This window comes from Panthera uncia (assembly GCF_023721935.1).
Source record: "Panthera uncia isolate 11264 chromosome B3 unlocalized genomic scaffold, Puncia_PCG_1.0 HiC_scaffold_1, whole genome shotgun sequence".
NCBI lineage: Eukaryota > Metazoa > Chordata > Mammalia > Carnivora > Felidae > Panthera > Panthera uncia.
In genome coordinates, this window is record NW_026057582.1 from 82552259 (window position 1) to 82565822 (window position 13564).

The following is a 13564-nucleotide window of genomic DNA, read 5'->3' on the forward strand; positions in this document are numbered from 1 at the left end:
GAGAGAGAAGAGAGAGGATCCCAAGCAGGCTCTGCACTACTACTCGGGGATCCATCCCACCAATCATGAGATTGTGACCTGAGTCGAAATCAATAAGCGTTGGATGCTTAACCGACTGAGCCACCCAGCTGCCCCTCAGTGTCCAGAGTTTTTATACGGGGCTTCATTCCATAGGGATGATGAATTAAATCATTAACCACACAAGTGCATTCCATCTCTAGCCCCTTCCTCTCCCCTGAGGTCGGGAGTGGGACGAGGGTGAAATCCCCAACCCTCTAGTCATACCGTTCTGGTCTTCCCACTGTCATTTCCGGCAGGGCCAGCCCCTCCCTGAAAACTATCGAAGAGCCCACCCTAAGTCATCTTATTAGAACAAACAGGGATGGTGGAAAGGGCTCCTTAAGAGAAAAAAAGACACTCCTATTACTCAGGATGTAATAAGGGTTTTTGAAGCTCTGTGCCAGGAAAGGGGGTCAAAGACCAAATATACATATTTTGTTATACCACGGTTATAATAGACTATTCCTGTGGGGCAAATAAGGTGGAGCTGAGGTTGGAAAGGTAGGAAGGGGCAATTTTATAAGGTCAGAAACGGAATGGTAAGAGAGGGAGGAAGCACCGACTTCCAGCCTAAGAAAGTGGAGGCAGAGCAAAAGGAGAGACAACTCCCCGAATTTAGTATCTTGACAATCTTTCATTTTATGTAAATAATATGTTTAGTTTACCCCAAGGTGTTTCATCCAGAAGGAAGAGGGATCTCTCAGTCTCTGCACTGGCACCAAGGCCCGAAGGACGTAGGTCTGCCTTCTCTCAACCCTACCTATTGTCATTCCCCCAGTTCAAATACCACCTTAGCCGAAGTCAGTTGGTTAAGCATCCAACTTGGGCTCAGGTCCCGATCTCCCAGTTCCGCTCAGTAATCAGTATGAAAATTCTTGGGATATTTTATATCTTTTGTACCAAAACTTTGCAATCTGACATGCGTTTTGTACTCACAACCCATCTGCACTGAGACTAGCCACGTTGTGAGTGTTCACGGCCATAGGGGCCTCGCGGCTACCAGTTCGTGAGTTAGAGCCCCGTATCAGGCTGTGTGCTGACAGCTCAGAGCCTGGAGCCTGTTTCAGATTCTGTGTCTCCCTCTCATTTTCTCTGCTTCTCCCTGGCTCCCACTGTCTCTCTCTCAAAAATAAATAAACATTGAGAAAAAAAAACTAAAAAAAAAATATATATATATACCACCTCCTTGTTGAAGCCTTCCCTGATTCCCCAGTGGGAAGTTACCCTGCTCTGAATTCCAAATGCCGTCTGAGTCAGTCAGTCCCCTACTGCCCTATGTCATGACATAATTATAATCTCCCCAGTTGGATTCTAAGCACCTTGCCTTACGCCTTTCTGCTTCAACCAGCGCTGTGTGTCCTGTATAACATTTGTGAGCTCTCTATAGACATTCGCTATCGTCACTGACCCCTCTTCCCTGAAGAACTCGGTGCCTTCCCTTGAAGAGCCCGGTCTCTCTGAAGAGAGTGTGAGTGTCTATCTCTCCGAATGGAGTATGACAGAGTATGAATGTCTGTTCCACCAGACTGTGAGCTCTTCCGGGGCAAGGACACGTCTCTACATTTTAGGCCTTAGCACACCTTACAAGTAGTGGGTGCTCAGACATGTGTGTAGAATGAATTCACTTCCTCCTAGAAAATGTCACCTTTCTCAGATTTAGGAAAGATTAAGACAGTAGGGGGATGAGTTATACCAGGAAGAAAGGGGTGGGGGGTGCTTAAAACAGAGGTAAGGCTGGCCTTTCCCACGGGATCCTGCACCTCCCGGGCCTCTTGCCAGAAGCCTGCTCTTGCTGGGTACTCTGTCAGCAGCCAGGGAAACTGGCAGGATGAGAAGACCTCGGGCAAGCAGGCAGGCAGATGGACACCATGGAGCACCACAGTAACCTCTGGGGGGCAGGCGTAGCTGTAAGGAACCCTTCTGGGAACCATGTGAAAGCTTTCCCCTTGAATGGCTTCCAGCCCCTTTGACAACCCTAGAGCAGTGTCCAAACCATGGTTTACTCAACACTAATGGTTACCACTGGGAGGCCCCGGGCTGAGAGAGAGCAGGCCAGCTCAGCCACCGGCCCCTCCTCTGAGGCCGAGCCTAATGCTCCCTGCGACAGGCCCAGAGGCTGGAGGGTGTTGTGTGCCACGCTCTGAGGATGAGGGTCCCCTTTCTCTCCCCCCGGCAGGGTCCCGTGACATAGGAAGCCTGACATGAAAAGGGACATGATACCCAAGGTTTCTCAGTGGCCTCCAAAGTGGGCCAGAGTCAGTGATGGTACATTGGCTTCTCTCTGCAGGCTTCAGGGACTCTCTGGCCGGGGGGGAGGGGGGGCTCTCTCACACCCCTGGATCACAAGTTCTTTGAGCTTTTTGTGATCATGTACCCACCTCACGCTCCCGAGCATGGTACCTGGCATCTTGGGGAAGCCACAGTCTGGGAATGGGAGGAATGGAGAAGGCTTGCTCCCAAGAAATAGTTAATCCTCTCCCCTTCCCCCAGGCCCCTTGCACCTGCAGGCTGCGGTGTGTGGTTTCCCACAGCTGCAGCTGGCTCTGCAGCAGCCCCCTCCCTTGGAGGGAACCTGAGAGGCCCCTGGCCTAAGGCGCCTGGGAGGGGCTTCTCACCCAGGGTCAGGCTGCTGGGGGTGGCCTGGGAGGGTCTTGTAGCCCTCTGACCTGGACCCAACATAGGGAGTGCTCCGGTTGAGTGACCAAAGCTGGGAGGGGTCTGCTGGGCTTCCTGCTAAAGCCAAAGGCACGGACTCCAGTTGGGGAGGTGGCCAAGACCCTCTCCACCGGGACTTTCAGCCTCTCCCTTGCTTCAGTGCCACTGACTTCTGGAAGAAGCTGATGATATCTTTAGTGTGGGCTTGGCATTCTCCCTGGGGGTGGGGAGGAGCAGAGCTCCTCTAAAGGCAGGACAGGGTGAGTTGGGTGTGAGAGGTGAGAGGGAAGGACAGGAAGGAAGAGGAGGAAGTGAGATTTGGCAGAGCCAGACCTCTGCTGGTCAAGACAGCCTTGAACCCACCATACTAGGATTCTGACGGTCTCTGTTCTCTATGTAGCCTAAAGAGGGGCAGGTTGCCACAGAGGCTGGGAAGATACCCAGTTGACCTCTAGGCCAGACAAATGTGTTCAAGGGACGCCTCTGAACTCTATTCTCAAGGCAACAAAGCAATAAGTGTGGGAGCTTTCCTGCTAGGACATTTCCCTCAGGACAAGTTAAGAAGGTCCTGAGGCTCAGCCCAGAGCTAACAGCCTGCCCAACTGCCCAATGCCCCGCCCTTGGCCTCTGGGCATGTACCCAGATCTCAGGGGGACATCTGGCTGATGCCATAAGGAGCGCTCCACCCCGGGTAACAGCTGAGGGTTGTTCACTTGGGTACAGAGCCAAGGCTGGGGAGATGGAAGAATGGGAAGGTAGGAATCTGATAGGCACAAGCCAGGACCGGGCCCAGGGCTCTGGCTTATCTCACGTCCAGCTCCAGGCAAATTGCTTCAATTCAACACTTTTTCTGTGAGGCCCTGTGGCCTCTGGTTCAGGGCTTCGGTGGCCTCCAGTCTGCAGAAAAAGCCCAGCTTCCCCTAGGAGACAACTCCTCCACCCAGGATGGAAAGAGGGAGGGCTGTTTGGCAAAGGAGGCTTGAAAGGAAACAGAGCTACCCATCTGCAGAAACCCCTGAGTCAGACGTGGGGAGGAGGGAGAGAGAGGGCCCAGCAGAAGCCCCAATTTGGTCCTCAGTCCCCTGCCTCAGGAAGACGCCTGCTGCAAGGTGGCAGCCAGGCCTGTGGGAGGTGAGGGTACGTGCCGGGCAGGCTTTGCTCTTGGCTCTCTCGTAACCTGACACTCCTAAGGGTATAACTGATGCCAACCACCCATGCGAGTGCCAGGAGTCCATCGTGTACTCCAGACTTGTGCTTGGCCGGTTTGCTGCAGCGCCACGTGGCCAAGAGCGGGGAGTTCTGGCCGGGTGTCAGATGCCCACTATGTTTTACCCTCAGGCATACAGAGGCAAGGCCCTGTGAGAGAACTCTGAGCCGAGAAGAGGGAGCCAGCCAGTGTAGAAGGCCCATGAGGAGGTGATCCTACCTACGCTAGGTCGTCTATTTAGTGATTGATGCTTTCATTGCTGTTATTACACTGTTCAGCGTTTACTCATGTTGGCATCCAGACCCCAGGCGTCAGGAACGTTCCAGGAATTCTATCATTGGGAGAGCTACGGCACACATCCGGAGTGCCACCTGCTGACTTCTGACTTAACAGCATTGCTTTTCACTTTGCTCCAATTCATCCATTTGGACCCTTCTCCAAGACCAAAATGCTCCGTTACTGAGTTAGGGATCTTTCTCTTCATGCATTTATTTTGTATTTCTCTCAACAAATCTTTAGTGAGTGCCTACTGTGTGCCAGCCGTTGTGCTGCTGTTGGGAACACACTGATGAATAAACGAGACCCCTCCTTGGTGAGCTCACGTCACAGCCAACGTGGACTGGCCCAACTATGGGCACCCAACATGGCCCAATTATGGGCACCCAAACGTGACTACTGAGCACTTTCAATTTCTTGAAAAAAAGATCGTAAAGTCCTTAGAAAATGAGAACTTCCCCCCGCAAATAGGACTGTGATTTTTTCAATATATTTTTATGTATTTTATTTTAAAATACGTAATAGGGGGGCGCCTGGGTGGCTCAGTAGGTTAAGCATCTGGCTTTGGCTCAGGTGGTGATCTCGAGGTTCATGGGTTCCAGCCCTGCATCGGGCTCACTGCTGTCAGTGTGGAGCCCACTTTGGACCCTCCATTCCTCTTTCTATCTCTGCCCCTCACCTGTTCATGCTATTTCTCTCTCTCTCAGAAATAAATAAATATTTTTAAAATTTAAAATATGTGATATGGTCCTATGGTTCCAACATAAAAATGATATAAAAAAATCTCAGTGAGAAGTCTTCCTTCTAATTTTCTCCTAACAGTTCCCATTTCTCATATAAAAATTTGCAGATCCTTCCAGTATTTCTTTACGTAAATATATTTTCTTAGTCTGTCTCTTTATTATTCAACAGGTAGCTTACTACTAAGTAATCATGGTTTTTCTTGATAATATGTTCTAGGGATTGCATTATATCCATGCATAGAGGGTTTTCCATCTTTTTCTTATAGCTGCGAAGTGTTCTTTATTCTATTTTTAACGTTTATTTATTTATTGTGAGGGAGAGAGAAAGAGCGAATGTGTGGGCAAGGAAGGGGCAGAGAGAGAAGGAGAGAGAGAATCCCAAGCAGGTTCCGCACCGTCAGCACGGAGCCTGACGTGGGGTGGGGCTTGATCTCAATAGCCGTGAGATCAGGACTTGAGCTGAAATCAAAAGTTGGACACTTGACCGACCGAGCCACCCAGGTGCCCCAAATGTTTCTTGTTCTAAACCACTCCTCTATTAACGTACTAGGTGACCAGTCTCTAATCTTTTGTGGTCAATCGGTGCCAGATGTGTGCCTTCCAATGTGCACAGGTACCAGGGTCCAAGGGTTCACACATTTGTAATTTAGAGAAATATTGCAACTGTCTTCCATAGAGGTTGTGCCATGTTCATTCCCACCGGCAATGTGGGAAAAGGCCTATTTTACCACCAGGCTGAGATTTTTTTAAAGTCAAGGAAGGAGTCAATATCAACACCAAAGCAGTGAGGCAAGCAGAAGGCCAGGTCCAGAGCAGCAGCCCGGAGCACTAAGCTTGGCCAACGATGGTGCACAGATAGCTGAGGACTGGGTGTCCTAGGCCATGGTGTCTTATTTTTGTTCGAGTAGTAACCCCCACAGCCAATAAAAAGGGTACCCTTCCCTAGGGGAATGAGAGACTCCAGGAAAAGATTCTATGAGGCGAGCCTGAGGAGAGTGAGTTTAGTTGGTGCGTGTGCATGACGAGGGGGGTATACATGAGTAAGGACCATAAGATCCAGCGGAAAGAGAATAAATGTGCACTACAGCATGCTGGGTTTTCATGAGACCTAGGGAACAACTTGTAACTTTGAAGGTATCTCATGCAGTTTTAGTGAGTGTAAGGAACTGTGGGAACCTCTCAGTGGGATTCCCAGAAGCATCATCCAATCATTTGTGCAGAAAAAGCCAAATACCAACTGCGTGCCTGGCGCTGTTCTAGGTGCTGAGTATACAAGCGTGAACAGGACAAAATCCCTGCACTATGGAGGTCTAGAGGAGGAGAAAGCCGGTAAACAAGTAAAGAAAACAAATAAGTAAACATTTCAGACAGTAAGGAGAAAGGGTAGAAATGGAGGAGCCGGCGGGGGGCGGGGAGGCTACTGGAAAAAAGGGAAGTGACATTTGGGCAGGCAACTGGATCGTGAGCAGCCCGTTCATGGATCTGAGAAAGATATTTCGGGGCAAAGGCAAGGCAAGGGTCAAGGTTCCCCAGGGTGAAGGAGTGGGGCCTATTCACAGCACAATCAGCAAGGATGGAGGAGGCGGACCAGGAGAGGCAGACAGCAAACTGGGGAGCCTCAGGTGGGTACCAGACCACAGCAACGAGTTTGGGTCTTAACCTAAGAATAACCAGAAAAGAAACTGGTCACAAAGGCACATGTTGCATGATTCTATTTATGTGAAATGTCCAAAATAGGCAAATCTGTAGAGATAGAAAGTGGATTAGGGGTGCCTGGGTGGCTCAGTCAGTTAAGCATCTGACTTCAGCTCAGGTCATGATCTCACAGCTCTTGAGTTCAAGTCCCGTGTCAGGCTCTGTGCCGACAGCTCAGAGCCTGGAGCCTGCTTCAGATTCTGTGTCTCCCTCTCTCTCTCTGTCCCTCCCCTGCTTGCACTCTGTCTCTCTCTACAAAATAAATAAACACTAAAACATTTTTTTTAAAAGAAAGAAAGAAAGAAACTGGATTAGTCTCTAAAGTAGATTAGCCCAGGGCCAGGAGGGTCAAGAGGAAACGAACAGTGAATACTAATGGATACAGGGTTTTTTGGAGAGGGGGAGCGGTGATGATGATGAAAATGTTCTAAAATTGATTATGGTAATGGTCACAAAATCCTGTAAATATACTAAAAAAAAATCCACTGAATTGTATACTTCAAATGGGTGAATTATATGGTATGTGAATTATATTTCAATAAAGCTGTTATTTAAAAGCGATAATGGGAGGACCGCTTTAATCAGGGGAGTAGCATTATCATTCAGTCTGCTGTGGGAGAATAAACTGTAAGGGAGCAAGAACAGAGGCGGGAGATGGTTGGGAGGCCAGCCAAAGGGGATGGTGACCTGGCCTGGGCTGGTGACTTTGTGAGCAAAGTTAATGAGGAAGTCAGACTGGGGTATATTTTAAAGCTATGGTTTGATAATAAATTGGATGTGAGAGGTGAGGGAGAGAGACGAAACCAGGCCATTTAAGCTTCAGTTGAAGGGGCGCCTGAGTTGGTTAAGCGTCTGACTCTTGATTTCGGCTCAGGTCCTGATCTCATGGTTCGTGAGTCTGAGCCCCATATCGGGCTCTGCCCTGACAATGCAGAGCCTGCTTGGGATTCTCTCTCTCTCTCTCTCTCTCTCTCTGCCCCTCCCCCATTTGTGCTCTCTCTTTCAAAAATAAATAAAAATAATAAACAAGCAAACAAACTTCAGTGGAGATGACTGGAAGAAAATTTGGATTGGGGAATGGACAGAGAATCAGAGCTCTCTTTTGGACAAGATAGGCCTCTGAGATGTCTACTAGGCAGGGGCAACATGAGGGTCAGAGTCACCACCACAGAGATGGCCAAATGCTAAGGGCCAGGAACCCTATGAGGAGGGCTCTGTCATTGTTCCCACATGTCTTGGGTACAACTTCAGATCCCCTACTGCCTCACTTCTGTTTCCAGTCACTGCTGCCGTTACCAGTTTTGCACAGGCCTTGACCAGTGTCGTGCAAATGCAGCTTTACAGTGTCCCTCCACATGCCTCTTACCTCCTGACTCCATGGTGCGTGGGACGTCCATGGAACCCACTTGACATTGACACATAAGCCACCCAGAAGTTAACGTCCATGGAGTAACTTGACAGGAGCCTATGGGTAAGTGCCCCTTCTTCTTCCCACAGGTTCTGAGACATTTCACAAAGCTTCTCAGAAGGTCCTGCGGGTTTGAGCAACAGTCACCCAATAGAGAGGGCCACCTTGTCCCCACACCTTTGATCAGCAGCCTTCTATCCATGTTTCACTCTTCCTCTTCCTCACTTCCATTCCCTGGGCCTGTCCCCCCAAATTAACTACTCGCACTTAAGCCTTTGTGTCAGGCTCCACTTTTGGGAGAGCCTGTGTAAGTCTCCATCTTACTGAGGCACCAGGGATAATTTAACAACTTTGTCACACAGCACATCAGTGCAGGGCAGGGATTCGCAGCCAGGCAAGAGCTCCAGGACTGGAGCTGCTGTTTCATTCTCTACTCTGTTCCCCATTGCCTCTTAAAGATTCCAACATCTTGATGGCATTTAAAGACACAGACCTTGGGGTGCCTGGGTGGCTTAGTTGGTTAAGTGTCTGCCTTCAGCTCAGGTGATGATCTCACGGTTCGTGAGTTCAAGCCCACATTGGGCCCACTGCTGTCAGCGACCCCGCTTCAGATCCCCTGTCCTCTTCTCTCTCTGCTCCTCCCCCGCTCACACTCTCTCTCTCTCAAAAAAACAAAAAAACTTAAAGACGTGGACCTAGATGGCATCTAACGAGGGAGAGACACTAAGTAGGGAAGAAGTCCTCACACCGTGCTAATTTAGATAATGAGAAGAGGAAGAACCAGTGAAGGGGCTTGAGAAAGAGGTGTTATCGAGGTAGGAGGAGGCCAGACCAGTGTGGAGGGCTGGACACCAAGGTTCATAGGAGGAGCGATTTCTCTAGGGTGCAGATGTTGCTGAGGGACTGAATAAGATGATCTGATCCTCGGATGTGCTGACAAGGAGGCCACTGGTGAGTTGGCCAAGTGCACTTTCAATGGAGTGACAGAGACAAAAGCTTAGCTGGGGTGGGCTAAGTGGGCATGGGGGTGAGGATGTGCAGAGGAAGGAAATGGGGCAGTAGCTAAAGAGGGTCAGAGGAGAGTTTGTTTTTTTAGGTGTGAGATGACAGCACGCTGATACCCTGAGGGGAAAGATCTGATAGAGAGGGGCAGTTGGGGAGCACAGATGGGAGAAGGGTGATTTGGGGCGAAGTCCTGGAGGAATGAAGGGATTAGAATCTGGTGCACAGTGGAGGGGCTGGCGCAGAAATGGAGAGGAGGCCACCCATTGTAAGAAAGGAAGGCAGGTGCAGCGATGGTGACAAGACAGGTACTTTTCATACCATCGCATCTATTTCCTCAGTGAAATAAGAAGTGAGGTGGTTAGTAACAGCGGGGAACAGAGAGGAGGTGTTGAGGGTTGGAGAAGAGAGAAGAAGATGTGAAACACTCATCTGGAAAGTGGGGCAGTGAATTTTGTAGAGAAACACAATAGGATCACTGGGCAAGCTGAGTGCCCACTTGAGGTTTGTGGTCAGAAATGTAAAGTGCGGCTAGTCAGCTCGGCTGAGAATTTTCCCCAGTGATGTTCAGCTACTCGGTGCAGGTGCAGAGTAGGTAGGGCTTTGGGGTTAAGCAAGGTCGAGGTGTGTCAGCAGAGTCCAACTGAAGGGAAAGGGTCAAAGAGGGAAGGGCTTGTGCAAGGGGGTGATTATTGTCACGGGCCACAGAATCAGCTGGAGAGGAAGTTCACGAGGAGATAAAGGGACTGAGGGACAGCAAAAGAGGGCGAGTTCAGTGGAATGGAGGTCCCAACGGGGACAAAGAGTAGAGTAGAGACAATTGAGGAAATGAACTGAAACACACGAGGGGGTGATCAGAGAGTGGGATTCAGCGGTGCCCAGTTCTAGGCTATGGCCACAGGAGTGGAATCTGGTGGAGAGAGGTAGTCACAGACCACACAGGAGTGGTGGGCACTGGGTGGGTCATCTGTGTAGATGAACTTCCTGTCCACTATCTCTAAGATAGCTCCTTCACCTGCCTTTTCTCCTTTTGCAGTGTCTCTACCTCACATTATATTATGCACTACTGACTTATTTGTTAATTATCCTTGCTCTTGTGGTAATGGAGGACCTTGAGGGCTGTGACATTTTCTCTCTGATTTACTCCTGTACCTTCAATTCTAAGAACAGTGCCTGTTGTACAACATGTGCTCAACAATATTTGTTGAATGAAGGAATGGATGTTAAGATCTTGAAAGATAATGAAGGAGTGGTGGTGGAGAGGTAGATCGTGAGCCAGGCACTAGAATATTCTGTGAAGGAGTGGGAATGGCCTAGATTATGATAAACGCGTACAACTGGAAGGGATGGTGGCTGGTTTGATCTAATGGTGTGGCCTTCAAAGAAGATGGAGTTTGATTTTGTTTTTTAAATTTTTTAAACGTTTATTTATTATTTTTTTATTTTAATTTTTTTATTAATTTTTTTCTAATGTTTGTTTATTTTTGAGACAGAGAGAGACAGACCATGAACGAGGGAGGGTCAGAGAGAGAGGGAGACACAGAATCTGAAGCAGGCTCCAGGCTCTGAGCTGTCAGCACAGAGCCCGACGCGGGGCTCGAACTCACAGACTGTCAGATCATGACCTGAGCCAAAGTCGGCCGCTTAACCGACTGAGCCACCCAGGCGCCCAACGTTTATTTATTATTGAGAGACAGTGAGAGATAGAGCATGAGCAGGGGAGGGGCAGAGAGAGGAGGAGACACAGAATCTGAAGCAGGCTCCAGGCTCCAAGCTGTCAGCACAGAGCCCGACGTGGGGCTCAAACCCACAAATTGCAAGACCATGACCTGAGCCGAAGTCTGATGCTTAACTGACTGAGCCACCCAGGTGCTCCGGCAGATGGAGTTTTATTTATTCATTCATTTATTATTTTTTTTACTTGAAAGAGAGAGAGCAAGCACACGTGAGGTAGGGAGGGGCAGAGGGAGAGAGAGAGAGAGAGAGAGCAAGAGAGAGAGAATCCCAAGCAGATTCTACGCTTAGCATAGAGCCCAACACAGGGCTCGATGCCACGACCTTGGGATCATGACCTGAGCTGAATCAAGAGTTGGACACTTAACCGACTGAGCCACCCAGGTGCCCCAAAGATGGAGTTTTAAAAGTGGGAGGAAGAAGGAGAAAAATCCTAAAAATAGCCATCAGGAGCAAGAAGGACAACTCCCCACCTCTAGGCACACTGGTATGAGGGATGTGGGAGAAGAAATAGACACAAAAAGAGGTGGCTGCCAGGAAGTTTTGTTTTGCAGATCAGGGAGGTTTCCATTAGAGCAAGAAGGTGAAAGAATTTTCAGAAAGAAGGTTGAGTATATGGGGAGATTTTTTTATGTTTATTTAAACAAAGTTTTGTTAACATTTATTTATTTTTGAGAGACAGAGCATGAGTGGGGGAGGGGCAGAGAGAGAGGGAGACACAGAATTGGAAGCAGGCTCCAGGCTCTGAACTGTCAGCACAGAGCCCAATGCAGGGCTTGAACCCACGAACCTTGAGATTATGACCTGAGCTGAAGTCAGATGCTTAACTGACTGAGCCACTCAGTCGCCCCTATGAGGAAATTTTGCTGATAGCAAGCTATGGGTTCTAGGAAGCAGTTATGGGGGGGGGGGGATAGGATCAGATCAGGGGATTACAGAGTTATATGGGAGTGAAAGTCTGGAGGATGAGGGTCACCAAGATTTTAAGGCTTCTGGTGGTGACCAGGAACACAAGAACTTCAAGGCATGAGGGGATTATCCTGATGGTCTTTCAAGGGAAGGTGGGGAGAACAGGTCTCATCCTAGTCTCCTCCTCCAGGCTGGGCCCTTGGGTGGTAGTGAGGCAGCCACGTTGGTTCAGGGAAGAAGTCCTGCCAGATACCAACTGTTCAGAATGGGAGGTGAGTGGGCACTGGGTACTGGAAGGAAAGCTAAATGGGCACTCGAGAGGCTAAATTATTGTAACTGTGGGCAAAATGGACATCATTTTCCTTATCTATGAGATGGAAAGGGAAGAAGGTCCATCCCACCTGTGAAAATCTTGGTCTTTCTCTCCTTCTCTCCCTGACCTCCTGTCTCAGCCTCCCCCCGGGAGGAGCCTCAGCCTCCCACTTAGCCAAGGCTTAATTCTTCCTGGGCCCCTCACTTTATATTCACCACACTCCTGCTGTCAGGATAGCTGAGATGCAGAGCCAAGGCCTACCCTCCTCCTCCTCCTCCTCCTCCTCCTCCTCTCCTCCTCCCTGGCTCCAAAATGCTCATTGCACTGTCCCATGCCACTCTAATCCCAAGCAACCAAGGGGGTTAGGCATGGGCCTCCCTTGGGCATTGAAGTGAACCTCAGGCATGAGTAAGGAGAGGAAACTTCCCACAGGCAGTGGGGAAGACTCTAGCAGGGACAAGTGACAAAGCCACAGACTGACATGGAGAGCCTCCCCAGGCCCTCTAAAAGGGAACAAAGCCAGCAGCCATGGCTCAGGGATGAGCTGTTCACAATCTAGCAGCTCTGTGAGCCTGAGGCCCAGCCCAGGGAACCAGCCAGCACAATGTCCTCGCCAGGGGCTTGATTTGAAGCCTGGACTAGGATGTGGGGGAGTCAGATTCTCATCTAGTTTTCACAAACTAGATGTGTGTGTGATCCTCCCTTATCCACTGGGAAGGGTAATAATCACCACCTTGCTTACCTCATTTGTTGGAAACATGAAGTGCTAAATGCCAACATTCACTGAGCACTCACCTTGAGTCAGACATTAAGTAATCCCCACAATAACCCTCTAAATTAGTCCCTACTATGGTCCCCCTTTAGAGAAAAGGCAATAGAGGCACAGAACATCTAGGTAACTTGCCTCAAGTCCCACAGCCAGTAAGTGACAGAGCCAGGATCTTAACTTCCAAACCATACGCTAGAGATTTATTGTCCTTTAAGGTCCCTCCACAACCTGTGAAGTAGGGACTACTGTCCATTTTGCAAATATGGAAAAATGGGCTCAGAGGGGTTGAGTTCTTTGCCCAGGGTCACTGGGCTGACAGGCAGCAGAATCAGGAATGGAATCCAGGCCCAACTCCAGAGCCGATTCTCTTCTCACTGGACCATATCAACCCCAGCCTCATCGCCAGGACAAGTCTTGAGGCTGCCCTACATGAGGCCCCAACTGTAAAAACAAGAGAAGAAATTGTAGTCTAACTCCAGGAAGGTTTTGCAGGTTTGGGGAGGCAGCTGGCCAGATGCTTGCAGGAAGCGTTTTGCTGAGATACATCTCCATCACTCCAGAACTCAGGCAGCAGTATTCCCCCTCCTGAAACTCACCCAGAAGAGGTGGATTTTCAGGGCACCTGGGTGGTTCAGATCATGATCTCGTGGTTTGTGAGTTTCAGCTCCGCGTCAGGCTCTGTGCTGACAGCTCAGAGCCTGCAGCCTCTTTCAGATTCTGTGTCTCTCTGCCCCTCCCCTGATCACATTCTGTCTCTCTCTCTCTCTCAAAAGTAAATAAACATTAAAAATTT